General features: G+C 39.7%; 1 protein-coding gene and 1 pseudogene across 2 annotated transcripts in view; both read left to right on the top strand.

Moving 5' to 3' along the window:
- Positions 1–27,886, top strand: part of KCNH1 (potassium voltage-gated channel subfamily H member 1) — a 421,068-nt gene that overhangs the window by 262,506 nt on the left and 130,676 nt on the right. The gene's annotated exons all lie outside the window — the stretch shown is intronic.
- On the top strand, positions 16,962–17,067 carry LOC111728673 (annotated as a pseudogene).

Below are 27,886 nucleotides of genomic sequence, written 5' to 3'. Positions count from 1 at the left end.
CTTGAGAAAATAATACTTCGCTTTATATGGAATCAGAAAAGACCTCGAATAGCTAAGACATTACTCAGGAATAAAAACAAAGCAGGAGGAATCACCCTACCAGACCTCAGACTATACTATAAAGCGATAGTACTTAAAACAGCATGGTATTGGCACAAAAACAGAGAGCAGATGTATGGAACAGAATAGAAAGCCAACAGATGAATCCAGCTACCTACCGTTACCTCATCTTTGATAGGCCACATCTTTAAAAATCGACAGACCTCTCACTTCCATTTCTCCTCTGGTGCTGTCTGTAGTCATGGTCATAATGTCCCCACCTTTGGTGAACCCATTGGCCACTGGAGTGGTGGGAGTATTATTTGGAATAAAATCAATTTTACTTACAAAGTTACAGCCCATAATGAGAGGTTTGAAAAAGGATGGGTTTGTGTCTGTTTTCTTTTAAAATTTGTTTAACAATTATGTGAGAGAATCAATGCTTTAGTCACCCTTCTGCAGTTTCCACCCCTTTGTGGTCCCCTCCTCTGGTTGTCATTGTGCATTTTTGCCAGTGACTGGTGATGTCTCTGGTCAGGGATATGGACTTGTTTGGAAGTGGATAAAGCTTCAGCTAATGCTCTTGCAAGAAGACTTCCAAAACTTTCTTACATTGGTACCATTACCCTCCTTCATCACTAAACATTTGTATGCAGGTGATGTCAGGTTAAAACGAATAAAGAAAGCCTTTTCAAGAGAAACTGTAAAGTATAGGCTGAGGGGTAAGCCCCAGACATTTTCATTATCAGCTAAAAATCTGTCTGAATTACTACTTCCTGTTTTAAGAGTTGTCATGATGCTGAAAGCAGGGCTAAGGACGATTGTCTGATTCTCTGTACCCATCTGTATATGGGCTGAATACAAGGTGCAACTTGTACCTTGTTGAATCAGCCCCAGGTATATGGTGCACTCGGTTGTCAGTGGTTGTGACTGATAGCTGCCACTTGCCAACCTGTTCTCCAGATCTCTCAGACATAAACTCTGCCACATTCCTTAAAATTCTGTTCTTAGGAGATACTCACATAGTTACCAGGAATAAAGATCAGCTCTGCAGATCCAGTTTTTGTGAGGCTGTGCCTCTGGTTGTAGATTATCCAGGTCCTTATTCTTTTCTATTTTTCTATTTTTAACGATGCTAGAATTAGGGCCTGCTCACTCATCCCTCCTCTTGGACTACCTGAGTTATCTGAAGCAATTTGTTCCCCGAGTCTCGGTTTTCTCATTTGTAAGTTGAAAGGATCCCCCTTGTGTTATTTCGTGAAATATAAACTATCATTATGATTTGATAATTAAGATTGGGAGGAAGAATTCATTAATCCATATATGGTAGAGTGTTTGGGGGATAACATGATTTTTGACCCTTTGTTATTTATGTGTTTAAAAACTCATCAACATAGTCAAACAGATTGTAGTAATACATAAGACTTTGGTCTCAGTTTTTGGCTTAGATATACCTTTTTACTGCTGGGGATATTAAAATGTCACTTGATTGAAAGTCATCAGTCTCCTAGGATAAGAATTGAAATGCTCAACAAGGAATTTACAAGACACAGAAGAGAAGTGTACAGAATTTAGAGAAGGGTATTGGTCAGAAAGACAGGACTAATAATGGATCCATTTGTCAAGAAAAATGTGAGCCAGGGCTGTGACAAGACCTGAGGAGTCTACCAAATACTGTGTTTCTCTGACACAGGGCTAGGAGCAAGTTACAGCTTTTTCAGCTCTTACAGGGAAAAATGTCATTGATTAGTTGTACTTAGGCTGGGCCTAGTCTCTGTGTACTGCCCTGTCCCTGGGGAGGAGCACCCTTGCCCACCCAAGAATCTTTGCTTTTCCTGTAGGACCGTCCCCTGGGAGATTTGAGGTCCATTGGAGAGTTTCTGACACTGTTTAGCTAAGCAGAATTGGCCTCTCATGGCACAATCTAGTTTGTCATCTTAGTGGCCAGATCACTGAGGAGCAGTTCTGGCAGCAAGATCTTTCCTACATTCCAAACTGAGGCCACCTTCCAAACCTGGCTTTCTGTTATTTTGTGCCTGTTAAGCTCCTTCAAGCCATAGAGGCCCTGCCAGGTAGTTGTTATCTCTGTTTGACGGAAAAGGAAACTGAGACTCAAAAGGAGCAAAAGTTCTCATTGCCAATTTGTAGGAGAGCTGGAGGTTGAATCCAGCTCTGTCCCACTTCAAATCCTTTGTTCTTTTTATCATAGCTGCCAAACGTTACCTAGGGAAATGAACATTTTTATGGTTTTCAATATGGCCTTTTTATTGTATTTACATTTATGCTTAATTTCCCCTAGGAAAACTACCCATGATGGCAGTGTTGGAACTAGGGAAAGGATAGAAGATATGGATCCCAAAGAGGACACGTCATTCAAATAAGATGTGGTTGTGAAACCCAATTCTTTTTGAGCATAAACAGATGGCACAGTTGTGCCTAGAATATCTAAATTGTCTTTGGCTGCAGAGGTCTTTTTAATGAGATATCTAAGAAATTCTAATGTCTTTTCTTGATGAGGGAGGATAGTGTTTGTTCATGAAAGAAAAGGAACAATGAAATGATTTTAACATGCAACCTGCAGAATGTTTGTAGCTGTAGAAACACTTCCCTTTGGGCTGAGCATGTTCATCTAAACACTGTTTATCTTTGGTGAGGTGAACGGGAGCTCTAATGGTGAAATTCCCTTTCCAGAAATGTTCTGTTTACTTTATGGTTCACAAAGGGCAGGATGATCTTTAAGAATCTTTTTCCTCAGCAATACGGACTAGAATCATTAAAATAGAAGAGTTTAGATTACTAATTAAAATTTATTTGTTCACAAGGGCAGAAATAAAAAAAAAAATCTACTGTCCTGGCTAAAGAAGTCTTTCATGTGAAACCTGTGTTTACTGAGGGCCCACTATGTGCTCGGTACAATGCTGGGGCTCTGCAGGAGTTACCTTGCTTGGCCAGCCCCTCTCCAGCCTTCTCTCTCGCCATCTCTCCTTGCTTCCGAGGTTCCTAGCTCCAAACACCTGAGCTTCTCTGAGCTCTTGAACTTGTTAAACCCTTCTTTCCTTCTGGGGATTTGCCAGTGGTGTTCCCTCAGTCTGAAATCCCCCTTCTCTATGGTTTTCTCTATACCTTTTCCTCCTTCCTCACCCATATCCCACCCCCCACCCCCACCCCTTTACGATTCTTTCTTTACCCCTATCAGGGAGAAAGCCCTATTCCCTATCTTGCTTCCTTTCTAAGCACATTGGTTTTTGAAAATTCCTCTAATTTGTAATTGTATATTTGCCTATTTACCAATTTACTATTTCTCACCCCCACTAGTCAATGTGTCTCACCCCCACCAAGTCTGATCTGTTCACCTGAATATACTTAGCAATTAGCATGATTCCTGGCATGTAATGGGCAGGCATTTAATAGTCATGTACTGAGTAATAGCATTTTGGTCAATGACAGATTGTATATACAGTAGATTACAAAAGATTATAATACCATATTTTTGCTGTACCTTTTCTATATTTAGGTATTTTTAGATATCCAAACACTTGCCATGTATTATAACTGGCCTACAGTACTCAGTACAGTGACATGCTAAATGGGTTTGTAGCCTAAAAGCAGGAGGCTATACCAGATAGCCTAGTGTGTCTAGGCTATCCTGTCTAGCTGTATGTGAGTCATCTATGAGGTTCACGTGATGAAGATATTATTTTATGATGTTTCTTAGAATGTATCACTGCTAAGTGATGCATGACTTTTTATTTATTTTTTTATCTCTGGTTAATGAAATTGAAGGTCAGTGAGTTAGTATGACTTCTTAAAGTCATCTTGTTACACATTTAGGACTAGATTAGATCCCAACTCTCAAAGCCAGGACTCACTTTGCTTTACAGCACTGTGTGACTTTTGAGAAAATAACTTTCTTGACACACTGTTGAGCTGATAGAAAAAGATTATTTTGGCTCGGCGCCAGCCACCTACACCTAAGGTGGTGGGTTTGAATCCCCAGCCCTGGCCCGCCAAACAACAATGATGGCTGCAACCAAAAATGGCCAGGCATTGTGGCAGGCGCCTGTAGTCCCAGCTACTTGGGAGGCTGAGGCAGGAGACTCGCTTGAGCCCAGGAGTTGGAGGTTGCTGTGAGCGTGATGCCATGGCACTTTACCCAGGAGGATAGCTTGAGGCTCTGTCTCAAAAAAAAAAAAAAAAGATTATTTTGATTGTTATAGTTATGTGTTAGCTCAAGATTTGAGAAAGTTAAAGAATGAGGTACCTGGACACATAGACCAAGACTACTTTGAGGGAGAAGACAGCACATCCTCTATTAACTAGGAGCTTCTTGGGTTCAGGAGTCACAGCTGTCCAAAAGCCTCGCAGTTCTATGATCAGAGAAAGGGCTGGGTTGACTCCTTTCTCTGTGGCCCAGAGCGAACAGCACATGGCTTTATCTTCAGGAGATATAATTGATTAAACAGCCCTTTTAGGTGAACAAGAAGGTTGATTTGGCAGGTGTGAGAAGGCAGAGAGCTGTCAGGTATCTTGATGGATCTGAAATGACCATTTTTTTGCACAAAAGGAGAAATACTGAACATGGCTGTTGGAGACCAGCAGGCTCTAAAGAAATAGAAGAGACATTTGGAACAAGCTCTAGAAAGCGGGCTTTTGATCTCCCCCAGGATCCTGACAAGCAATGCCCATTTTTCCTTTCTTTGATAAAAGGCTTGATTGTGGCTTTCACTTGTCATGAATCATGATGTTAGAGGTGGCATTGTTCTACCTCTTGGCTTGCTGTTCAGACTGTGTCAGGCCTAAACAGGTGTTCCAAAGTCCCTCCAGAGTTTCTGCTTTGCTAAAGTCAACCTAGCAGAACTGTGGGAGGAGAGATAGGTCTGCCCATCTCTGGAGCTCCCTTTGGATCCAGCATTTAATCTCTGGGTTCTGCACTTAACAAGGATCCAAATGCTTTTAGGTGGAAAAAAACTTTTTGCTTTACTCCTTTCTGGTGCTAAGTATCTTTCTCAGTTTGCATTCTCTTTCCCCCTTCCGTGAAGTCTTCCTTGACTTCTCTTTCTTCTTTGAAAGACTTTTTCCTTGGACAGGCATTTAAACGAAAGCTTTGCTGTCCTCCTCCTCACATGTGTTCAGCTTCCTTCCCCAACTCCCCAGGGGCACAGCATGCTGTTCCTTCTAGGTCCCACAGTGCTGTGGTCTACCAGGTGCTCCATAGAGGCTTAGACTTAAATCCTAGACAGTGACAGCAGAAAGGGACTTGATGGTCATCTTGTCAAGGAGTTTCTACTCTGGCCTCTGTGGGAAAGTGTAGGGAAGGAATGAGGCAGATGGAACTCTCTTCCCTTCCAACCTTAGCAGCTATTCTTTGTTCACATATTTAACTTCCATTTAAAATGTTTTTGGGGGCAGTGCCTATGACTCAAGGGAGTAGGGCACCAGCCCCATATATGGGAGGTGGTGGGTTCAAACCCGGCTCCAGCCAAAAACTGGAAAAAAAAATGTTGCTTGACTGAAAGGCTCATGGCTTAACTCGTTCAAATCCTCCAGGAAGCCAATGATGCTCTAAATGAATCCACATAGAAATTCTTCATCTAAATGGAGATGTCGAACTTTTAGTGGGTACCCTATTGTTTTAAATTCTATCTAAATTATATCAATATATAGAATGTTTATAGGATTCGCTGTACGAGTATATGTATATTTTAATATGCACAAATAATACATATATACATGTATGCATATGTATAAGGTCAGATTCCAATGCTTACATTTTTAAAGAAGTTGATATCCTTCCAGCTGGAAGTAATCTTGTATTGCCATGCTACTTAAACTTATTTTTTCTCTTAGGGTTATTTTACTCTGCCTTGTAATTAGTTGTGTACAGTTCTCTCCCCTGCTGCACTCTAGGTTGTTTAAGGTTCAAGACACTCAATTGTTGATATTTGTAACCTCTATAACACCTAATAATGTGCTCTGCACATGTAATTAAGGAATGAGTCTTTTAGCTTAGAAGAAAAAAAGTTGACTAGGGACCCCAGTTGGTAAGAATACAGTATGTTATTATGAAGCCCAAATTTCATGCTTGGGCCTCATAAGGACCTAGTTAGTTTTTTATATAGGAACATGCCACAAGACCAAAGATTTGTACCCTGGCCAAACATCTCACAGGTGTATGCCATTATTCACAAGGTGGGGCAGAGAAGATGGGGATGGCTTAATGCAAATTAATTTCCATCACTGGAAAAACAACTTTAGCTATAGGGCTAATTATAGAAGGGCAAGAATATCAGTGTTACGAGGTACTGTATGTGGGTGGGATGCCTGGACACCAGTCTTGCACTCATGATCCAGGGCTTGAGTAGTTAACATGGACTGTTGAATCTTGACAGAACTCAATTTAAATGCATGTTGAATTAAGACAAGAGTTGGGAAAAGCAGCCATAGGACCAACTAGCCAATAGGAGAAATATAAGAATTAGCAGATGTGTATGATTTGTGTCCCAGATTCGTTGTCAGATCATTTTCTAACTTGTCAATTGATAAAAAGGAGATATAGAATGTTGAGTGATGTAATTCAACAAACATTTATTGAATGCCTACTCTCTACGAGGTAATTTGCTAAGCCTGAGTAGAGAGGTTCAAAAGATGTGACCTCTACCTTCTAAGAATCTGTAACTCTCTGTCATAGTCCTGACTTACAGCTGCTTCACCAGGGGTGGATATTATCAACAGTTAAGATACTTAAGGTTGAGATTACTGAGAAAAAATTATTGTTGTTTATCCTAAAGTGCAGTTGCCTTCCAGAATCTGACCCAGCTTTTCAGTCTTTCACTTTTTATCTCTGTTCTGTATATTTGGATGGTGGAGAATGGTTACATTCTATCTATTTTTGCTCATGGGAATTTTGGTCATCCAGGAGATACTAAAACACTTCTAAAACAGAAAACGTGGTGCTAGGTTTATATGTTATAAGAACTATTGAATGAAAACTTGACTTAATTTAGGTACCTGTGGAAAGTGTCGGAAGATGAAGTTTAAATGTAAGTGTAATTTTCTTACAGCTGCTAATCGTAACAAAACTTCTAAACAGTGATTATGACAGACTGTGCTGGTTTCCTGTTGCCTTCATTTGCTCTTTAGCTATGACATAAACAACAGGTCATTTTAGCTTTTGGACTGTGTACTCCTCTGCACATAAGAGATTCTTGCTTCTAAATCTTATTTCAAGGATATCAAGGCTTAGGGACACATTTTGACTTCCTCATAAACAATACAGTAAGAACATGCCTTTCTCGTTGACACTGTATTTGCCCTCCTTCAATAATTGAAAAGACTATAATTTTTAAATTTGTGGGGAAATTGGACATTTGTTGGTTAATTGGCAATGTTTGTAATGCTACAATTAGTCTCATTATGCTTCAATTATATTAATTAAACTCTTGTCGTGGAGAGTAGGCATTCATTCATTTTTCTTCCCTGCATCCCTCCAAATGTGCATCTGGAAGCTGCTTCCCTGTGGTTCTGTGAGCACATGGGGCAGGGGCTATGTTTTTTATTTTTGTTTTTTTAATTCTTATATCTCCAGCACAGTTTGGGCATGTAATAAGTAATTATTAGGTAATAAATGTTTGAGTTGAGTCATATAGGTAGAGCCATAGTTTGGGAAATCTGTGTTGTTGACTCCAGAGGCTTCTAAGCTTGTTCTCCAAGAACAACAAATGCTAGACCACTCAGATGCTTTGCAAGTCTTTCCATTCCCATCCATCATATTGCCTTAATAAAATAATCTGTATGCAAGGTAAGCAATCTGAAAAAGGAGGAAACCCATTTGAATGCTGGTTTTATGCCAGGCACAGTATTTGAAACTTTCACATACATTAGATTATGTTTTCACCAGAGTGCTTTTTGTCTTTTCTCAACAGGGTATTTTTAACAAAAGATATGAAGTAAAAAGGGAATTTTAGGCTGAAGAACCCTAAGGGCATTAGATGCTGCTGGAGGGGATTGATAAACATGGGTCAAGACAGAAGAACTTGTGACCTTATCACTAAGTGAGCTTCTGCTGGGGAAAAAGTTGCTAAATTGATGTACTGATTGAGAGTAAGCCATACTGAATTACAAAATCCTTCTAATTTCTTACTCAGAGTAAATTGCTGTTCACCCGGACAAGGCAGCTGTTTCTGAAGCAGAGCTGTATGTGATGTGCAGGTGTAGAAGGCCAGTTGCCTCCTCAGTGTGCCTGTGCTTTAAAAGGAGATGAACTAGGTGGCACCGTGATAAATGTGCTCTTAAAACAAAATGTGACTTATAAATAGTGAATAATTTCCTTCAATCTGAATGTGAATATTAATACTGTGTTCCTTCATACCCAAACATGCATTAAATGAACACACTCCTGTGGCTTTCTGGTAAACACTCTCTTGTTAATTAGCCTTGGCCTCTGTAGGCTTGCCTTAGTATTCACTTAAGAGCACGTTATCTTCAGTATGTTGAGTATAGAAAAACTTAATTTCAAAGAGGAATTCCAGCCCCCAAACCTACTGATAATAGATAGCAGAGTAGAATTGCAGAATAGAAAAATAAGCATTCAGAAAGAATAGGGGAGCATAACTGTTTGTCAAATAGATTGGTCCTTCTACCTTCTAAAGATTTTTTTAAAGAATAAATCCTACAACAGGATGCTCCAGGGGGTCTATTTCCTGAAGGTAATTGCTCAGAACATGGAGAACCAAGCACTATTAGCACCATTAATGGTCTATCAGAATGGCCTGGTAGTCTAGAAATGCCACTCCCATATTTCTTGGAAGCACATTAACTCAGCCTATGAATAAGCAGAGCTATGCACGAGACAGTTGATCCAATGTAATATCGTCCCTTTTTCTTCTAAGAGAGCTTTCTTTACATTCTGTGGGTGTGGTGATACTGTCAGTGTTTTGCAGGTACATTCCTTATTTGCCTCTGTAATGGCACTTTAGGGGGAAACCACTTTCTCCTAACTTTGCACGTTTGCCGATGGCAAAGGATTCTATAGGGTTCTTACAGTCTGTCAGGGTTGTCAACCTCATCACTGAGGAGGTTTTCACCCTGTTTTCCTCAAACTTCTGCTGTTTTGTCACCTGAAATCTGAAAATAGTGAACTACACAGATGATATGGGTAATCATTCACTGCCATGATTGAAGGACCTAGCCCTACACCCAACACTTAGTAGCCACCCAGTAAATGTTAGTGGAGTTTAAATTATCCCAACATCGCTGGCTCATCACTTCATTAAATCATTGTACCTTTGGCTAGCATATAATGGTTATTTTTCCTTTTGTCCATTTGTTAGCTCAGTCCCTCACCATCTGTGTTCCCTGTCTATCTGCCAGCCTAGAAAAACTCTGTGTCTGTAAATGAACAGTTTCATTTTTTATATAACAATTTTTATATTTAGGGTTATATTAATATGGAGTGCTGTGGAATATTATTAGTTCAGAGGAATAATTTACTGTCTGATTAAAACAGTTAAGACCTTATGCGATCCGTAGGTGAACGTCCATGGTCATGATAGGGGAAGAAAGCAATGTGGTCTTGTGTTTTGGTGCTATTTTTGGCTAACAGAGGATAGGAGAAATCCAGAGCTGGTGGGACAAAGCTGAATTTATAAGTATGTCAGATTTACTGAGTAGGTCCATGCTGCATTGGTGTCCATCTCCAGAGCCTTTGATAAGTAGAATTACAGCACTCAGTGAGTATTCATTTGAGGAAATTTTGTTAAAGAAGCTCATGTTATGTCCAATTTCAAATCTGCTTATCAGATGTCTTCAGGATTCTTTCACACTGTGTCATCCATCATACACTTCTTTCCTCTTTCTCTCTTTCTTCCCTTTCTCTTGCATTTTTTGTTTTGGGGACAAAGTCTTGCTCTGTTGCCCAGGCTGGAATGCAGTGGCATGATAGTAGCTCATTGTAGCCTTAAACTCCTGGGCTCAAGCAATCTTCCTGCTTCACCCTCCTGAGTAGCTGAGAATACAGGCATGTGTCACCATGCCCAGCTAATTTTTATTTTATTTTATTTTTGGTAGAGATGGAGTCTTGCAACAAGTCAGGCTGGTCTTAAACTCCTGGCTTTAAGCAATCCCCCTGCCTCAGCCACTCAAAGTGCTGGCAACATATACAGGAATAAGCCAATGTGTCTGGCCAATCATATATTTCTTAATCCTCTCTAGAGTGTGCATGGGATTTAAAGAAAACACCAAGTCTCTGTCCCTGGTCATTTAACAGCGCCCCCAGGTAGTTAGATTCCAGTACTATTTATAATCCATTAGGGCCTCTTGTAGGTTCATTGGTCCTTAAAAAGAAGACAGATCCTGGATATATACAGGGGAAAAACCTATTAGTGGACAGTTTTCCCAATATTAAGAGGTTGCAGAAACCTTGAGGTACGATATGATAGTAGCTATTATTTCCAACTAGATTCAAGATTCTGAATCCTCATGGCCTTATTACTTTTTCTCATGTCCCAATTCCTATAAAGTTGTCACAATAGGTGGCTGAGAGAAATGTGTACATTTTCTTATGTGGTCTTAAGCACTTCTACATTTACTCTAGCTGTGTAGGAGTAAAAGTAACCATTTCACAATTATTATTTTTCCCAGTCTGACTCATGGTCTCAAATTCAGCCTTTACTGTGCAGGGACCAAAAGAAATTTCCCATTTTCTGATGGTTTTCTTTACAGAGGATCCCAGAAACTTAAGCCAGAAGTAACTAGAGCTTATAGTCTAGTGGGTCTTAGTGGGGGGTGGAAGGCTGGTCTCTTATGATATTAATATGACATTAACCCACCATGGATTCCTTTTGGAAGAGACGAGTATAAATGACAAACCATGGAACTGACTGAGATGACAGTATCCACTTTGGAAGAGGCTGAGCCTTAAGCTAATGATTCCCTTAAATGCTTAAATGGTATGTAACAGGAAACAACCCCATGCCTTGTCCATTACTGACAGTTTTTTGGGGCCCAAGTTTTGAATTGATTTTTTAAGTAGCAGGGACAGATTTTTAAAGACACGAATGCTCTCTTTTGCCTTGATCTCCTTTCTGTGTACTGGCCTACCTTTGCAGGGCAGCTGGTCTGCTATCTGTGGGGCAGGGGAGAAAGACGGGCCCACACAGGGTCCAAATCCATGAGTTTGACCTTGTTAGAGAAGTGGCTTAATCGGTGGTGTAAACTGTGGTATCATTCCTCCTGATAGTTTTGGTGAGCCTGTGATCTGCTTGAGTTTTGTTATTTTAACCATATCAGGGAAGCAGTTGTAGCTTAGGAAACCTGCGGGGCCTTTTGAGTCTGAATGATGCTTCCACAGAAAACTGAAAACTCCGATGCAGACCATCCCTTTGCCAGCAAGCTGTCCCTTGAAAACATCTGTTAGCTTCCCTTCCACATCTGTTGAGAAGATTCCAAACTTTCTTTTCCAGTGCCACTTTGAAAAATGCTAGAATTAAGTTTTCCCAAGTATCTCATCCCTGGGCCACTTGGTGTGATGTTATTATTTCCATTTTGTCCTTTGTTGAGGGGGATGCAGGGGAGTACAACCTTGTGCACACAGGTCTCTTCACACAGAAGCTCCCTCCCTCCCTTGCTTGCCCCGGGCACACAGGCCAATAACCATTGTGAATCAGCCCACCAGCTGTTTTTTGTGTTTCCCCCTTTGTTTTCTTCTTTCTTTTCCTCCATGAATGCATCTTCTTTTCTTGGCTTTTTATTGAGCTCCATCAAAGACTGAAAACATTCAGGAGAATGGCTGCTGTTTTGGTTTTTTGTTTTGTTTCAGGTCTAACATGTTTAAAAGAAACGGAAAAGCAAGAACAACAAACAAAACAAAATAGTTCCAGAGTGAGTCCATTGCCTTTACTAAAAGAAGAATGCCCTAATGTAGTTCATGCTGTGATTGAGAGACATCTGGTTTTTGATCCACATTGTCGTCATAGACTGAGAAAAATGAATATATGATCAAATATTTCCTGGAAAAACCTTGCAAAAAAGATCATTTCTCTCTGTCTCTGTCTCTTTCTCTCACTTTCCCTGCTCCTTGGGTAGCTTGCTCACGGGTCTTGGGGCTATTTCCTTATTCTACATAGATCTCCTGTTAGGCAGTCATGTGATTCTTCATTTGTACTAAGGCAGATAGAATCCAGCCTAAGAGTGCTTAGGTAATTTCTTCCAGTATGAATACAAATTGTTCTTCTTTAAAAATCTATCTTCTGAGTTTTAAAAGATACACAGAATACTTCTAAATGAAATTGAATAGAATATAACTTGAGGGTCAAATCTGATAACAAGTTATTCTGGCTTATCGTCCTCAGGGAACTTTTCTTTCTGTAAATTTGAAAAGGCTATTTTATTTTTAAGAAAACATATGTTTGGCCATCTACAAAGCATTTTCTTAGAGTTATAACGATGATAACAATATCTAGCATTTATAGATTGCTGGCTATGTGACAGTTTTCTAAATGTTTTTCCAGCACAAGCTCATTTAATCCTCTCATAACTCTATCAGTAGGTACAATTTTATCCCCATTTTTATACATGGAAACTGAGGCTTCGTGGTACTAAGTGATTTTCCTCTAAATCACATACCCAATAACTGCTTAGATGAAAGATTCAGCTCTAGGTATGGCTGATTTCAAGGTTCCTGTGCTTCCTGCTACCCTGTGCAGTCTCTTAATCATCACTGTCAAGTGAGAATCCTAAATTTCAGAGCAATTAAGTGGCTTAATCTTAGTGGCTTACCCAGCCAGAAGTAAAAGAATAAGACTTAACATTTTTTTCCTTTACTTTTACTGATTTTTTTCCCTTCTCCTTTGTCAATATTTTACTGAATTCAAGGTCTTTGTTGAGTCCCTATTATGTGCCAGGTTCTGTGCTGGCCTTGGGTGATAACCAAGAAATGAACTTCCTGCCCTTAAGGAATTCGAAATCTGAATTTAAGGAGTTATACAGATAATGCCATAACAAATGCAAGTCAGGATGCTAAATGCTGGAATAGAGCTAAGTGCAGGGAGCTATGGGAACACAGGATGGGAACACAGCTAACTCAGCCTAGGGACTGTCCAGGAAAGCTTTTTCAGAGGAGCTGAGTCTCGAAGAATGGAGGGAATTAGCCAGATTGAGACTAGGAAGATGTTCTTGATGGAACACTTTGTGCAAAGGTTCATATATATTTGAGAACATGAAGCCTTTGGGGTCCTCCAAGAGTGTCTGTGTGACGTAGGGTTCTTTAGAAATAAAGCCAGAGTGATGGGCATGATTCAGATCATGAAGAACATCGTGCCTCATGATAAGCAGTACTGGCTTCTGCAGTTGTTGAGGAGCTACTGAAGGATTTAAAGCAGGTGTGGTACAGAATGGGTTAGAAAAGATGAAGCTTGGAGGATCAGAGACCCATTTAGAGGTTATTGGAATTGTCTAGATTCTTATCTTGACAATGAGGGTCCTGACCTGAGGCAGTGAGTCAGGCCATCCGGCTTTTCCTGCTTCCCCAGGATATGCTTAATTGATTATTTGTTCAGCAGCCAGCACCTCTGCCTACCATCCATGTTACCACTGAATGTTTACTCCCTGTCTTTACTGTACTTGCCTTTGTCTTTCTGTACGGCAATTTACGTAAACGGCGCTCCCGTGAAACCCCAGCTCCTTGACCCCAGCCACCATTTGTTTTTTTCAACCGTGCCTTGTACATTTTTTTCACGTACTTGATGGGGATAGTATCAGTTTAGCATGGCTACATTCTAGAGCTCTTTTTTTAGGAAGTGTTAGGAAGAAATGGCATTTGGAAAGGAAGGATGAGGGAGGAGGATTATTCCCCTCTACAGTAAATTGAGGGGTGTTGACAGACGAGAATTTCGTGTGACTTCACTTGGACTCTGCCAAAGTGCGTCAGCATTCTTCTGATACTTAAGGTAATTTCCTGGCAGTCTTATTGCTACTTTCAGTAATGTTACACCACTTCTGTGCCATCTCTTAAATGTAAATTAGATTTCAGCACAAATGATAAGAGGTAGGAATAACATCTGGCAGTAACCTATCTACCTGAGTACAAAACTACCCTTCACTGTCAGTAAAATCCTGTTCTCTTCCCTGTAAATTCTCGGAGGGCGGGGGGAATGGCTATGTACCTTGGGGCATACAGGGGCTTTATCTTACTAAACAAAAGCTTGTGTAGAAGCACAATTTAGAAATAAAGTTTTATAAGGAGCTGTTTTTGTTAAAGCCAGAAGCCAGTTGAGGGCCTGAAATGCTGTCTAATTGTCCTCTTCTCCATCCTATTTCTTCTTCCAAATAAATTAGGGGCTACAAAAACCAGTAAGATCATCAGCATTTTCCGCCTAACTATTCTTTCTCTTAAGTATCCAGCGATTCATAACGTGAACAGTCAGCAGTTTTGCTTTTATGGTCTAAATTTCTCTGTCACTCCTTGGGCCTCTGTCTTCCAGGAGGGGATCTGGTTCCTCTTCTGCCTCCCTTCCATTCTTTTACATTCTTGCATACCATTCTTCTGCACTGCCTAGAAGATATTATTCTTGCACCTTTTAGTAGATGCCTGAAAAGACCCTAAATCAGAGGCAGTCATCATTTAGATAAAAGATCTCCTTTTTGAGTCTAGGAGTTGAAGATTAGCCTGAACAACATAGTAAGACTTTGTCTCTATTAAAAAGTTAAAAATTAGCTAGGTAGTTAGTCTCAGCTGTGTGGGAAGCTGAGGCAAGCGGTCTGCGTGAGCACAGGAGTTTGTGGTTGCAGTGAGCTATGATGACGCCACTGTACTCTAGCCTGGGTGGGAAAACAAGACCTTGTCTCAAAAAAAAAAATTCCTTGAAAGGATAAATGTTAAGAATATGTTTCCTTTAAATTTATGCAGTTTAATGTTCTGGTTAAAATTTAATTACAGCTCATGGAATTCTGGCACACATGAATAAATTTATGGCCTTTGTTCTTTTACTAAGCGTGTCAAAATTAATACTTGGTCTTACAGAATAAGAGGCTGAGCTCTGTGCCTAAAGATTTTTCAGGATAACTGAGAGGTTTAAAGAGATCAAAGAGAACTAATCTTGTTTGTACTTACATATGAACATGTAGCCATTTATTTTTATTGAACATACACAAAGGATTTGCATATATAAAGTTTGGGAAAGGATTGCTTATTAGAAAAAATGAAAGGCATGCTAGGACTTTGAGATATGGGGCAATCTGCTGAAGATCATCAGCCCAGTTCTTTTCTTTTTTCAGAAATGTTTATGATACATGTACAGAAACCCACCCAAGTGAGGGTAGAGGACAGGGGTTCTTTTAGTCAGCCATACAAGGTGGCTGTCTTAGCTATAGTTTGCAAATAGCAAAACACCATAGATTGGGTGGCTTATACACAACAGAAATGTATTTCTTACAATTCTGGAGCCTGGGAAGTCAAAGATCAAGACACCAGAGTCTGGTGAAGACCCACTTCCTAGCTTATAGACAACCATCTTTTCTCTCTGTCCTTACAAGACAGAAGGGGTCAAGGAGTTCTCCTGGTTTTCTTTTATAAAGGCGGTGATCCCTTTCATGAGAGTAGAGCCCTCATGATCTCATCACCTACCCAAGGCCCCACTTCCTAATACCATTACTTTGGGGATTAGGATTTTCAATATATGAATTCTAGAGGGACAGAAACATACAGCCTATAGCAAAGGCTTTGTAATGAATTCTTTCTCTTCAATTAGAGTACTTCTCAGGTTGTATCCTACTTTAAGAAATCTGTAAGCATAGCGTATTCAGTAATTCTCAGATTTATTTGTGGTAATTATTCACTTTGCAAAAGATCTTTGCAAGTATTTACCAAAATTCTTAAAAATAGTCCTCTCTTAGTGCTTTCCAGGGATTGTTTATAGATTATTAGTGATTTAGAGTAAGGAGAAGAGAAACTTAGAGCTAAGATGTTTAGGTATCTACTGGCTCTTTGAGGAACATTTTGCACTAGTGGAAAAGTATCTCTGATGTGATTTAAGTTCCTCAAATTAAATTTATACATGTCTTTTTTTTTTTTTTGAGAAATGCAACACCTATGTAATTTTTCTAGAAGAGTATTGTATTCTGGTGATAGTTGATTTGCTATATAATAGAACATTTATTTCAGTGCACAGAAAATCTGCAACCTCCTGGAGGTGGCTTCTAGGACAAAGTGAGTGAAAAGAAAGGGTTCTCACCAGTCTAGCATACAGAATGTAATTCTCTCTGATGTTCTGTCACTTGCGATCTCTGAAAGGAAGTTTACCTAAAAGTTTTATTATCCTGCAGAAAACATTGACTTTATTTTGAAGTTACCTTTATTTTTAAGAGGGACACCAGATAATCCTGGTTATTCTTTAAAATATTTGAGCTTTCTTAATGTGTTTTTACAAAGTATTTTTTTGGTTTTGTTTTTTTACAAAGTTTTTTTTCTTTTTTGAGACAGAGCCTCAAGCTATCCCCCTGGGTAGAGTACTGTGGCATCACAGCTCACAGCAACCTCCAACTCCTGGGCTCAAGCAGGTCTCCTGCCTCAGCCACCCAGGTAGCTGGGACCATAGGCACCCACCACAATGCCCGGCTGTTTTTTTGGTTGCAGCTGTCATTGTTGTTTTTGGCAGGCCTGGGCTGGATTTGAACCTGCCACCTTAGGTATATGTGGCTGGCGCCTTAGCCACTTGAGCCACAGGTGCCGAGCCCGTTTTTACAAAGTTTTAATGTAGGAATAGCTGAAGTTGGAAAGGCATAAATCCTCAAGGCCAACAAAACAAATCAGATCAAAGGAAGAGAAAAAAGTCTGATTTGAACCCTGGGAAGGATGATAATTTACAAAGTTCAACTTGAGAATTGAGAAAATAGGCTTAAGTCACACCAAAATATCTAGAATATTATTTAGCTTTGCGCAGTGGCAGTATTGTAGCCAATGAGGTTTATCTGAGGTGCGATTATTGTTAATAGAACATTCATTTAAGCTTCAAATATTTGAGTGCCCAATATGTGTCAAGCACTTACTTATTAGCTAGGATTAAGGAGAGGATTATCATACATCTAAGCAGGCTTAGATAATGAGAGGTCATAGTCTTCTAGGTCAGACCTTACCAAGAGTTCTCTGTTTTAGTACACCTTAGTACATTATAGGAACTTTTCCAGAAAAGAGGGACTGCATGGAGAAGGCTTTTTTCTTTTTAGAAATTGTTGAAGAAACAAAGACTGCTTACCTAGAAAAGGGAGGAGTTTTGGAAAAGAAATGTCTCTAAATCTGAACTTTTCAATATGATAGCCACTAATGACACTTACCTATTTAAGTTTACATTGATTTAAATTAAGTAGAATTAAAAAAAATTAGTTCTTCAGTTATACAAGCACATGGCAAGGGCTGAAGAGCTATGAAGTGACCACATTGTATGAAGTGACCACATTGTTACCGTATTGGACAGCACACAGATACAGTATGTTTCCATCATCCACAGAAAGTTCTGTTAGCACTGATGTAAATACCTGAAGAATTTCTTGTAAGAGAAACAACAGATTTATCTTGCATATCTCCAAAAGGTGCAGTTATGCTTAATGGAGAAGAATTAGGGTGAAGAATTTTCCAACACTAGAGCTGGTCAGTAACAGAAGAAGCAGAGTAGAAAGCCAAGAGGGGAAATGTTTATTCTTGCCAGGGATGCTGTAGGAGGAGGTATGAGTAGATGACTTCTGGGGCCCATGTCAAATGCTGTGCCATGGCCCAGTCGGCCCACTGAGGCATCTGTTCGCAGCTTTCTGCAACTTTTTCTATTGCTTGGAGATGGGAAATAGCTAGTAGCCAAGTAGAGCCTGATCTCAACTCCCTCTCTCTCTGTCTTGATTTGATTGACCCCTTGGAAGGATGATAATTTCTGAAGCTCATTAGAAGCTTCAATAAAATTATGCCTAGAAAGTATTTTGCTAAGTCTAAAAACGGATACATTTTCTGAGTATAAAGTGGGTAAATGATTGAAGATAGTAAAAGGCCTTGTTTTCTATCTGTTTCTGGGTTTGAGTTGTCCAAGATAACTTCAACTTAAGCAGAAGGCAACAATATGTTCCTTGGATGAGCCACAAAGCATGTAATTGGCCTGTCTGGAGAGGTGTGTGTTTGTAGGGTATCTTTATAGCAAAGTCATGCTTTCTTAAAAACTTGGTCAGACTTACAGAGAATTGAAGGACCATAATTAGTAGGTATTTCTGAAGCTTTTTAGTAGCTTTTAAAGAGAGTATGCCTGCAAACTCAAATAATTATTTCTGGAAATCTAAAACCAAGGTTGGTTACCTGAGCACGTTCCTTAAGTGAAGCTTAGTGGCATCACCCTGCACAAGAACCTCAACTCTGGCCAAGCTTGGGCAGTTTTATTGCTCTGTCAGAGTTCTGAAATGATCCTCTCAAGCCTCCTGAGAATACCAGAGGAAGAAAGTGCCCTGAATTAAATACATGAGAACTGTCTCTCCAAGAGGTGAAAACAAAGAATTGTCGTTCTCCCGAGTCACTGGAGATAGATGGTAGTGTGAATACCTCAGACAAGCGTCGGCCTTGTCATTTTCCACACATGGGAAGTCATTGTCTACTACTTTAAAAAAATTACTTTTTTTGCCTTAGCATCTTTTAAACATCTTTTAATTTGTTCCTTTGTATGGTGCAGCTAGTTTCTCTTTCTTTTCTCCCTTCTCCTATTCAACACAGAATCTGGTTTACCCCTATGCAGTGGATGGGGCAAATTATGCTCTAGGGAAGTGTTTTGTCCCTGGGGTATTATAGCCCAAGCTGTCCTTGCTGGTCAGCTGTCAGCTCTGTGCTCTAACCTATAGGGAAAGTGTCTCCTCAAGGCAAACATAGATAACCTTATTTGTAAGAGCTAGGTTTCTTTAGGAAAGCATCCTTGGTTTGATCTGGCTTCACTGAGGAAGGAGCTCTTGACTATGCCTTCACATGCTCAAAGAAAGCTTCTGCAGGGAGTGAGGCTTGAATGAAGTTAGAGGATGCGCAGGAGTTTGTAGGCAGATGAGAAGGGGTGTTTCTGTGAAAAGAACCAGTAGGGGAGTCATTCATTTATTAAGAGATATTTATTAAGCTCTCATGATGTGCTCAGCACTGGTCTAGGCACCAGAGATACCTTAGTGAATACAGCAAAGATCTTTTCCCTTATGGAACTGATCGAGTGGGGGAGGTCAGAAAATAATAAACATAATAAAAGTATTATGTAAGTTACTTCTAAAGCATTTAGAACAGTGCTTGCCACATGCTAAGGGCTATGTGAGTGATTAACAAACTGAATAATTTTATGGTTTATTAGAAGGCAGTAAGTCTATTGGTGAGGACACATCACAGAGTTTGGTAGAAGAAGTTGGAAGTGCTAGAGGGGGGCATTGGAAGTGAAATGTAATGTTACGACCTCTTTGAGAAGCCTTTTTGAAAAAACGCCATTGAGCTAAGACTTGAAAGAGATGTGATTAGTGATACAGTTATTGGAGAAAGAGCCTTGCTGGGTAGGTAACAGCCAGTGCAGAGCCTCTAAGATAGAAGAGTGTCTTCAGGGAACTATAAGGATGCCAGGATGGAAGGGTGAGGTTGGAGAAAGAGGAGGGACAGATCAGAGGGAATCCTAGGTCATGGTAAGGGCTTCAGCTTTCATTTTGAGTGAAATGGGAGTTGTAGGGATGTGATTTGACTTAGGTTTTAAGAGGTCCTCTGGCTGCTCTGCTGAGAAAAGATTGTACTACAGGGGCAACGTGTATGGCCACATGAAGAGGCAATCAGCCTGGTAGTAATGCAGGGTAGCAATTTGTAAAGGGCCCTGAAATAACACTGGGCGTGTAAAAGAAAGAAATTGTTCCTACTAGAAATCATAGGGAGGGTACTGTACATAGAGAGGAAAACAACCCAGGGACACGTTTAGTTGGGTAACAAACATATCTACCGAATGCCTTCTGAGGCTAGTTAATAAAAGGCCAGCCCTTTTGTTTGGCAGAGTGGGAGCTACAGTTTCCTCCTAGGGTTCCTATTGACTCTAGTTGCTCAAAGGGCCCTCTGAACAGTCCTGCTCCCCTGAGGAGAAATGCAGGGGCCAGATTCTGAATGACACTGAACACCCTACACCACATACTTGGAATCCTAAGCTATACATACTTGCAGGATGGCCTTCCTTTGCCACCTCCAGACCCTACTGGAGAATGTTCTAATCCTTTATTCTGGAAGTAGTTTCACTCCATACTTCAGTAATGATTTTTGCTCATTGTTATTGAGGAAATCATTGCAAATCATTTCTGAAAGAGTGTGCTTTTGGGGTTTAGCTGAGAATGGCTTGGAGTATTAAGTACTGTCCTAACAGATGGGAACCATTCTTAGGAGCTGTGGGGAGTAGAGCCCTAAAGATATTTTATGTGGAGGAGCAGTCCCCAAAAACATGGTTCAGAAAGGATAACCTAACTAGTATGCTTTGATCCAGTGCCTACTGCATGGCAGGTCCTAGGGATGAGAATTATAGCTTTGTGTTTTTGGCCCACTCATTCCTGGGCTCTGTGGTCTTGTCAGGATTTGTATAGTAAATAAGTAAGGATTTAGCAAAGGAGTAAAATAGCTCATAACTTCATAACTTACATATTAAGGTGATATGGGGAGTGGTTGAAAGCCCCTGACAATGATAGCATATGTTAAGTGCTCCAAGATTTAGATGTTACTCTGGTAACACTGAGGAGACAGTTCTTATCAATGCCTAAGTTGTTGCTTTTGTTTTATCATGTTACATTCTTTGCTTGTTTAGCCTGTATTCCTCTGAGTTCCTGTGTCTGTTATTTTCTATATATTGCAGTACATGTAAGTGGGGGCTTAATAAAGGACTCAGGATGAAGTAATGATAGCTACTGTCATTTACTGAGTTCCTCCTATCTTTACAAACTCTTTTCAAACCTCTAATAGCCTATTGAGACAGGTATTATTATCTTCATTTTGTAGAGAAGAAAACTGAGTCATAGAAGGACTGTTTATCCCAAAGTAACAAGCCATGGCAATGACTATTGGGCTGGTTTGTAGACTCCGCAGCCTCAACCATCAATATATTCTGGCTCTGTCCCCTTGTGGTGATTAACTTAGGAGAAGATTTAATGTCCTATTCTTCAGTTCCTCTTATGGAAAATGGGAATAATCCTTCCCCTGCCTATTTTAGTAGTGCAAGAACAGTTGTGATGTTCAAATATAAACTGTAATGTACAAATATAAGGTATTAAACTAATTAGTTTAGAGTAAAAGCTCCTTTAGCATAGAAATTCTTACCCATCTTTAATCTTACTAATTTTCAGTCTAGATCCTTAAAAAGCAGTAGAACTTGCTAATGTTTGCTGCATACTAAAATTAGAAGTGAAAGAGAGAATACATAGTCATGAGGGTTTTTAATGGCAAGTTGATATTTTTAAAAGGTTGGAATTGTAGTTATAAAATTTTATAAATTTATATATTCAGTCTAAGTTTAAGAAACTACAGCTTTGATGGTGAGCATGTTTCCCACCAGACTCTAAGTCTTCATGTGTCAACTCTGCAGGCACCGGGCAGCCCTGGTACAGGTGCCACCAGGGCTCTCTGCCTACACAGCCTGGTCAGGAGGGGATAGATAATTGCTCACTGGGCTCTGCACATAAAAAGGACATTTTACAAAGCTGTTTTCCACACATAGTCAGTAGGAAATGAAACTTTCAGAGTACAAATCATTTTAGTTTCTATGTATTCAGCGTGAACACAGAATTGCATTAGCAGGTAATTTCATGGTGAGAAGAAAAATACTTCTTAGTTGTTCTCAAAAGAAATCCCAAAAGATGAACTGAGGGTTGTCAGCTTTCTTCTTTCTTATGGCCATACTCTGGTTAAAAAGAAGGAAAAGTAATTTTAAAGTTCTCCTTCCCATGAGGGACAAAGACAGCATGCCCCCTCCATCATTTGACCTTTTCAATTAACTCTTCTATAGTTGGTTTTATTATCTAAAATGCATTGGGCTGATATGAGGTTCTCTCCTTCTATTTTCACTTTATTCTTTGCAGGAAGCACTACTAACTCCATAGGGAATTACCTTGTAAAGTCATGGGTGTACAAATAGGCGTGAACCAGGAAAATGGGTGTAGATAGCTCCCCATAAACTCATAGTTACAGGTAGAAAGCAGCTCTACCTGATGATGATGGGTGTCATCCAAAAATTAAAATGGTGGCCTCTTCTCAGTCCTATAGTTCAGTGCTTCTCAAGCTACCTGTGGTAAGGAACTAGTGACTTTTTAAAAAATATCCTGTCCATCTCAGACTAATACTTTTGCCAAGTCATGGAAGAAGCCCAAGTGCCTACTGACCCATGAATGGATTAATAAATTATGGTATACGTATACCATGAAATACTATGCAGCATTAAAAAAAATGGAGACTTTACTTCTTTTATGTTTACATGGATGGAGCTGGAAAATATTCTTCTTAGTAAAGTATCTCAGGAATGGAAAAAAAATTATCCAATGTACTCAGTACTACTATGAAACCAATTTATAATCACACTTTTATATGAAGGATGAATCACAACTGTAGCCCAGGATGAGGAGGGAAGGGGAGGGAGAGAGGAAGGGAAAGGGAGTAGGTCGATAGAGGGAGGGTTAGTAGGGAGATCACACCTATGGAGCATATTGCAAATACAAGTTGGATCTATCAGGTGTAGAACACAAATGTCTTAATGCTGTAATTGGGTAAATGAGGTGAAGGCTATGTTGATTAGTAGGATGTAAGCACTCCAATTTGTACAAATAATCAACATATTGAATCTCATAATGGCATAAATGTATTTGTTATCTATATACAAATGACTTAATTAAAAAATATATAAACTAAAATTAGAATATATAAAGGCATAAATACAAACCCCAATTTTTATTAGATTAAACAGATATAAATTTATATTTCAGTACACATATTCAGAACAAACACAGAAAAGGAACATAAACACTGTACATCTTTTATTTGAAGCGTATAAACAGGTGATTAATACAGAGATTCTATTACACTTGTCCTTTTGTCATCCACGAGCACATGGACAGATGAGCATGCTTCTTGCTTACTAATTTATATTAGATTGACCTAGAGTAGATAAATTAGTATATGTGAGCTTGCTTCTCGCTTACTAATTTATTTAATCTAGGTTAGATTGACAAAAATGCTATTTTGGGGGAACAGACCATGGAACTCAAACTGAGTCATTGCTCTTGTCCATGGAGGCCTGCCATGGCAAGTTGGTCCCTGGACATAGGCTGGGAGCTCAGCTGGGGCTGTGATCCAGGGACCAGGTTCCTTCCATGCAGCCCTCTCCACAGTGGGCTTGGACTTCCTCAGCGTGTAATGGCTGGGCTCTGTGTGTGAGAGTCTCGAGATCAAAGCAAGATGAAAGGCACGTCACTGAGGTACCTAGTCTGAGAAGTCACACAGCGCTGCTGCTTCATACTCTCCTGGTTGGTGAAGTCTCAAGAGGCCTGCCGGGTTTAGGGAGAGAGGTACATACACTTTGATGGGGCAGTGGCAAGACTGTAGAGGAGCATATGTGATGAGACATATTATTGTGATCCCATTTAGAAAATATAATCTGCCACACAAGGCATTCATTCAACAAATATTTATCAAGCACTTATGTACCTGGCATTGGTAAAGTCTGGGGGCTTAAAAATAAATCAGATAAGGTTTCTGTCTTAAAGTCATAGCCGTAGGGGGAAAAGGTGATGTAATTATCCATAGTAAAATGTTGTAAGCATTATGCCAGAAGTTTGAACAAGGTACAGTGGCAGTACAGAAGTGACATTTGAGTTGTCTCTAAAAATGTGTGAAGAGCCACAGTTCTCAAAGTGTGATTTGTGGACCCATGGGGGTCTCTGATACCTTTTTGGGGAGTTCATAGGGTTAAAGCTTTTCATAATACTAAGATATTATTGGCCTATGTTACTATTTCCATTGATGGTACAAAAGCAAAGGTGTGTAAAATGGCTAACACTTTAGCATGAATCAAGATAGTCTCAAACTACATTAGTGTCACCATATTGTTCACTACTTGCACTCATTTAAAAAAAACCTTCTGTCAAAGGGTATGATTTTTTAAAAATCCAGTTTTATTAAAGAATCACACAGTAAAGATGTTTTAATTATTAAATTTCAACCCTTGGGTACCTCTTAATATTCCATTGAGAGGACTGATGTTCTTCTAATGACAAACCGAGATGTCTACATCAAAGATATCTGCATATTGGAATGCTACGGTGGTTTTAAGGAAAAGCATTTATGCAATTGAATTCCAGGCTGAGGTATCTGCCGTTTTCGTGGAATGCCATTTTTAGCTAAAAGAAAGACTGACAAATTATGACTATCCAGACTTGGATATTTGGCAGAGTATTTTCTTAAATGAATGAGATGAGCCCATCACTTTAAGGAAAACAACTGACATTATTAGTTGCCAATGATAAAATTAAAGGTTTCAGGCAAAAATTAGAATTTTGCAAAATTTGTATCTGTTACTGTGAGTCTATAAGTTTCCAGTGTAAAGACTTTTAGGCTAGGCACTATGGCACACACCTGGTATCTCGACATTTTAGGAGGCTGAGGCAGGAGGATTGCTTCGCAGGGCATCTAAACTTTTTTTTTCTCTCTTATGCATCAGAAGAAAGTTATCTTGGTCAACACATTAAACACACAAACACTAATGAAAGCTGATTAGCCAAGAAAGAGCTGTACATACTTTTTGTGATATCTGACCCCTCAGATAAGCAAAAAAAGTCCTCACAAAAATAGCATATGGCCTGTGGGCTGCAGGTTGGACACCCTTGCTTCAAAGCCAGCATGGGCCATATAGTGAGACCCTGTCTATACAAAAATTAAAAAAAAAATTTTTTTTCTGGGTGTGGTGAGATGCCTGTAGTCCTAGTTCCTTGAGAGGTTGAGGCAAGAGTCTCATTTGAGCTGAAGAGTTTGAAGCTACAGTGAGTTATGATGACACCACTGCAGTCCAGCCTGGGCAAAGTGAGACCCTGTCTCTAAAAAGATTTTTTAAAAGGGGAAAAAAGCTTTTGATGAAATTGGTGAATACTAATGAATATGATTTCTTAAATATTGTTTAATGAAATATGTTGACTTTTGGAATATCTGCAAAAATCAGTGAACCCACATATTACAAATACTAATGCACAATGTTATAGAGTCATGCTGGGTAAAAGAGCTATTCAAAGTGTGAAAATAGATCAGTGGATTAATATGACAGCATGAAAAGTTCATTGATAGTTTGAGATTCCACACTGTAACTAAACTGTAAGAGACTACCACTTGTTAAATTTTAGGATCATATCAAAGAAGAATGTCCTTAGTTGCCTGAAAAGGCTATGAAAATATCCTTTCCTTTTCCACCTATGTGCCTGAGTAAGGCTAGATTGTCTTCAAATCCAGCATGGGCCATATACTTCTACCCAAACATATCACAACAGATTGAGAGCAAAAGCAGGTATAAGGATCTAGCTGCCATCTATTAAGCCAGACATTAAAACTATTTGGCAAAATATAAAGCAACAGCACTCTTCTTACTAATTGTTTTCTGTTTGGGGCAATATTATTTTCATAAAATGTTATCTAAGTTAATGTGCAATGAGTATATTATTTACAAATGAATAAATATTTTGAAATTTTCTCAGGTTTAACTTCTAATATTATAAATGTTGATATAATCCACATAAACAAAAACATTTTGTGGCTCTTAATCTTTTAAAAGTGGAAAGGAGTCCTGAGACCAATAAATGTAAGATCCAGATTTAAAGGGATCACATTTACTGGGATAATGGACATGATGGGAACAAAGACTCAGAAGATGAGGAAGAGAGTTTGCACATCCAGAGTAGTGTGCAGTTCAGCAGGGCTTCAGTAAAGGGCAAGAGATGGGAATGGTGTGAAAGGTGAGGCTGGGTGGGTAAGGGCATGTGCAGTGATAAAGTGCTTAGGTCTCAGACTGCCTGAGTTCAAATCTTGGCTCGACCACTTGGTTGCTGTGTGCTTTGGTGTAAGTTTCTTTAACCTCTCTGTATCTCATTTCCAAATATTTAAAAGAGGGGTGATAATAATCACACCTACCGTAGAGGGTGGTTGTGAGGATTTAATGAAATAATCCCTGAAATACTTGGCATAGTGCTTGGCACAAAAGAAGCTCTCAATAAATATTTGGTGTTTTGAACTAAGGCATTTTTACTTTTTTCACGAGTAAGAAAGCATTTGGAGTGTTTTAAGCAAGAAGGAGGCCCAAATAAATTAAGATGTGTTGTAAGAAAAACACAGGAAGAAGAGTATGTGTTGGTGTGTTGTAGTTGGGACTTTTGTTGATGCAATATGGGCCCAAGGAGAAAACAATAACCGTTGAGTCCCACTGGTACTTTTGTGAGTCTTGAACCTCAGGAAGGCCCTTGGACGTCCTACTGCACTGCTTGCTTTAGGAACAATTTTCTACACAACTAAAATCGATTTTTTCTTGTGGAAAATCTCATCGACCTATTGACTTTAACATTCGGGTTGATGTTTTTCTGCTTTTCACTCAGGTTTTCACATGCGTTACTACTTTCACTCTCCTCAAGTAGTTGGCTGCCTGGTACTCATTTTCACACTGCCGTAGTTTCTGAGGTTGCCAAAAGTTACCAGGGCACAGTCGGCAGAACCAGAGCTGGGCTGGTTGCTGCTCATGCAGAAAGGAGTCACTGGTGGCCAAGAAATCACTGGGTGATACGGGAGTGAAATTCAGTTCACCAGTTTTTTATATATATGTGGGGGGGATTGGACATGGTTTATTTATTAAATCATAGCTGTGTACATTAACGCAATCATGGGGTACAGTGTGGTGTTTTCATATACAATTTAAAGTATTTTCATCAAACTGGTTAACATAGACTTCATGTCATTTTCATTAGTAATATATTGAGCGTTTACTCTGTGCCAGGCCCTGAAGAGCTGCAGAACTGCGAGGATGTCCTCCCAGCCCATCCTAGGAACTTGCTTTTCCTCTGGTAGGGGAATGTCATAACTACATTTCAATTTCAAGTATTACCCAACAGGAATTAAAACAGAAATAAGAGCAAGGTGCCTTGGGAACCAGAGAAGAACCTGAGTAGGGCTTAGGGAGACTGGTGAAGACTTGAGCTAGGTCTTGAGAAAGGGATCAGGTTCTGGCAGGTGGGAATGGGCAGATAAGGGTTTTTGCATGAAGAGAATAGCATAGGGACAGATAGGCTGTGTGAAGCAGCCAGAATCAGCAGTATAGTTTGTGGGACCCAGTGCAAAATGGAAATCTGGGGGCTCTTGTTTGAAAATTATTAAGAATTTAAAAACCGTAACAGTAGAGTACTCAACAAAGCATCGGACCTTCTAAAGGCAGAGGCCCAGGTAATTGCACAGATCACGTGCCCAGGGAGTTAGTCCTGAATACAGAGAAGGGGAGGCCTCAGGGCTGTGTGTAGCATAGCTTCTATGAGTCTATTTATTTATTTATTTATTTACTTATTTTTTAGAGACAGAGTTTCACTTTCTCTCCCTTGGTAGAGTGCTGTGGCATCACAGTTCACAGCACCCTCCAACTCCTGGGCTTAGGTGATTCTCTTGCCTCAGCCTCCTGAGTAGCTGGAACTACAGCCACCCGCCCAAATGCCTGGCTGTTTTTTTGTTGCAGTTTGGCCGGAGCTGGGTTCAAACCCGCCACCTTCAGTATATGGGGCTGGCACCCTACCCCCTGAGCCATAGGCACTGCCCTGTGATTCTAAGTAGTTGCAAGTAAGT

This window comes from Otolemur garnettii, unplaced genomic scaffold (genome assembly GCF_000181295.1).
Source record: "Otolemur garnettii isolate 467f Iridium unplaced genomic scaffold, OtoGar3 scaffold00178, whole genome shotgun sequence".
Classification (NCBI taxonomy): Eukaryota; Metazoa; Chordata; class Mammalia; order Primates; family Galagidae; genus Otolemur; species Otolemur garnettii.
Note: the sequence above shows the minus strand (reverse complement) of the source record. Positions and strands in the feature narration are given on the sequence as shown.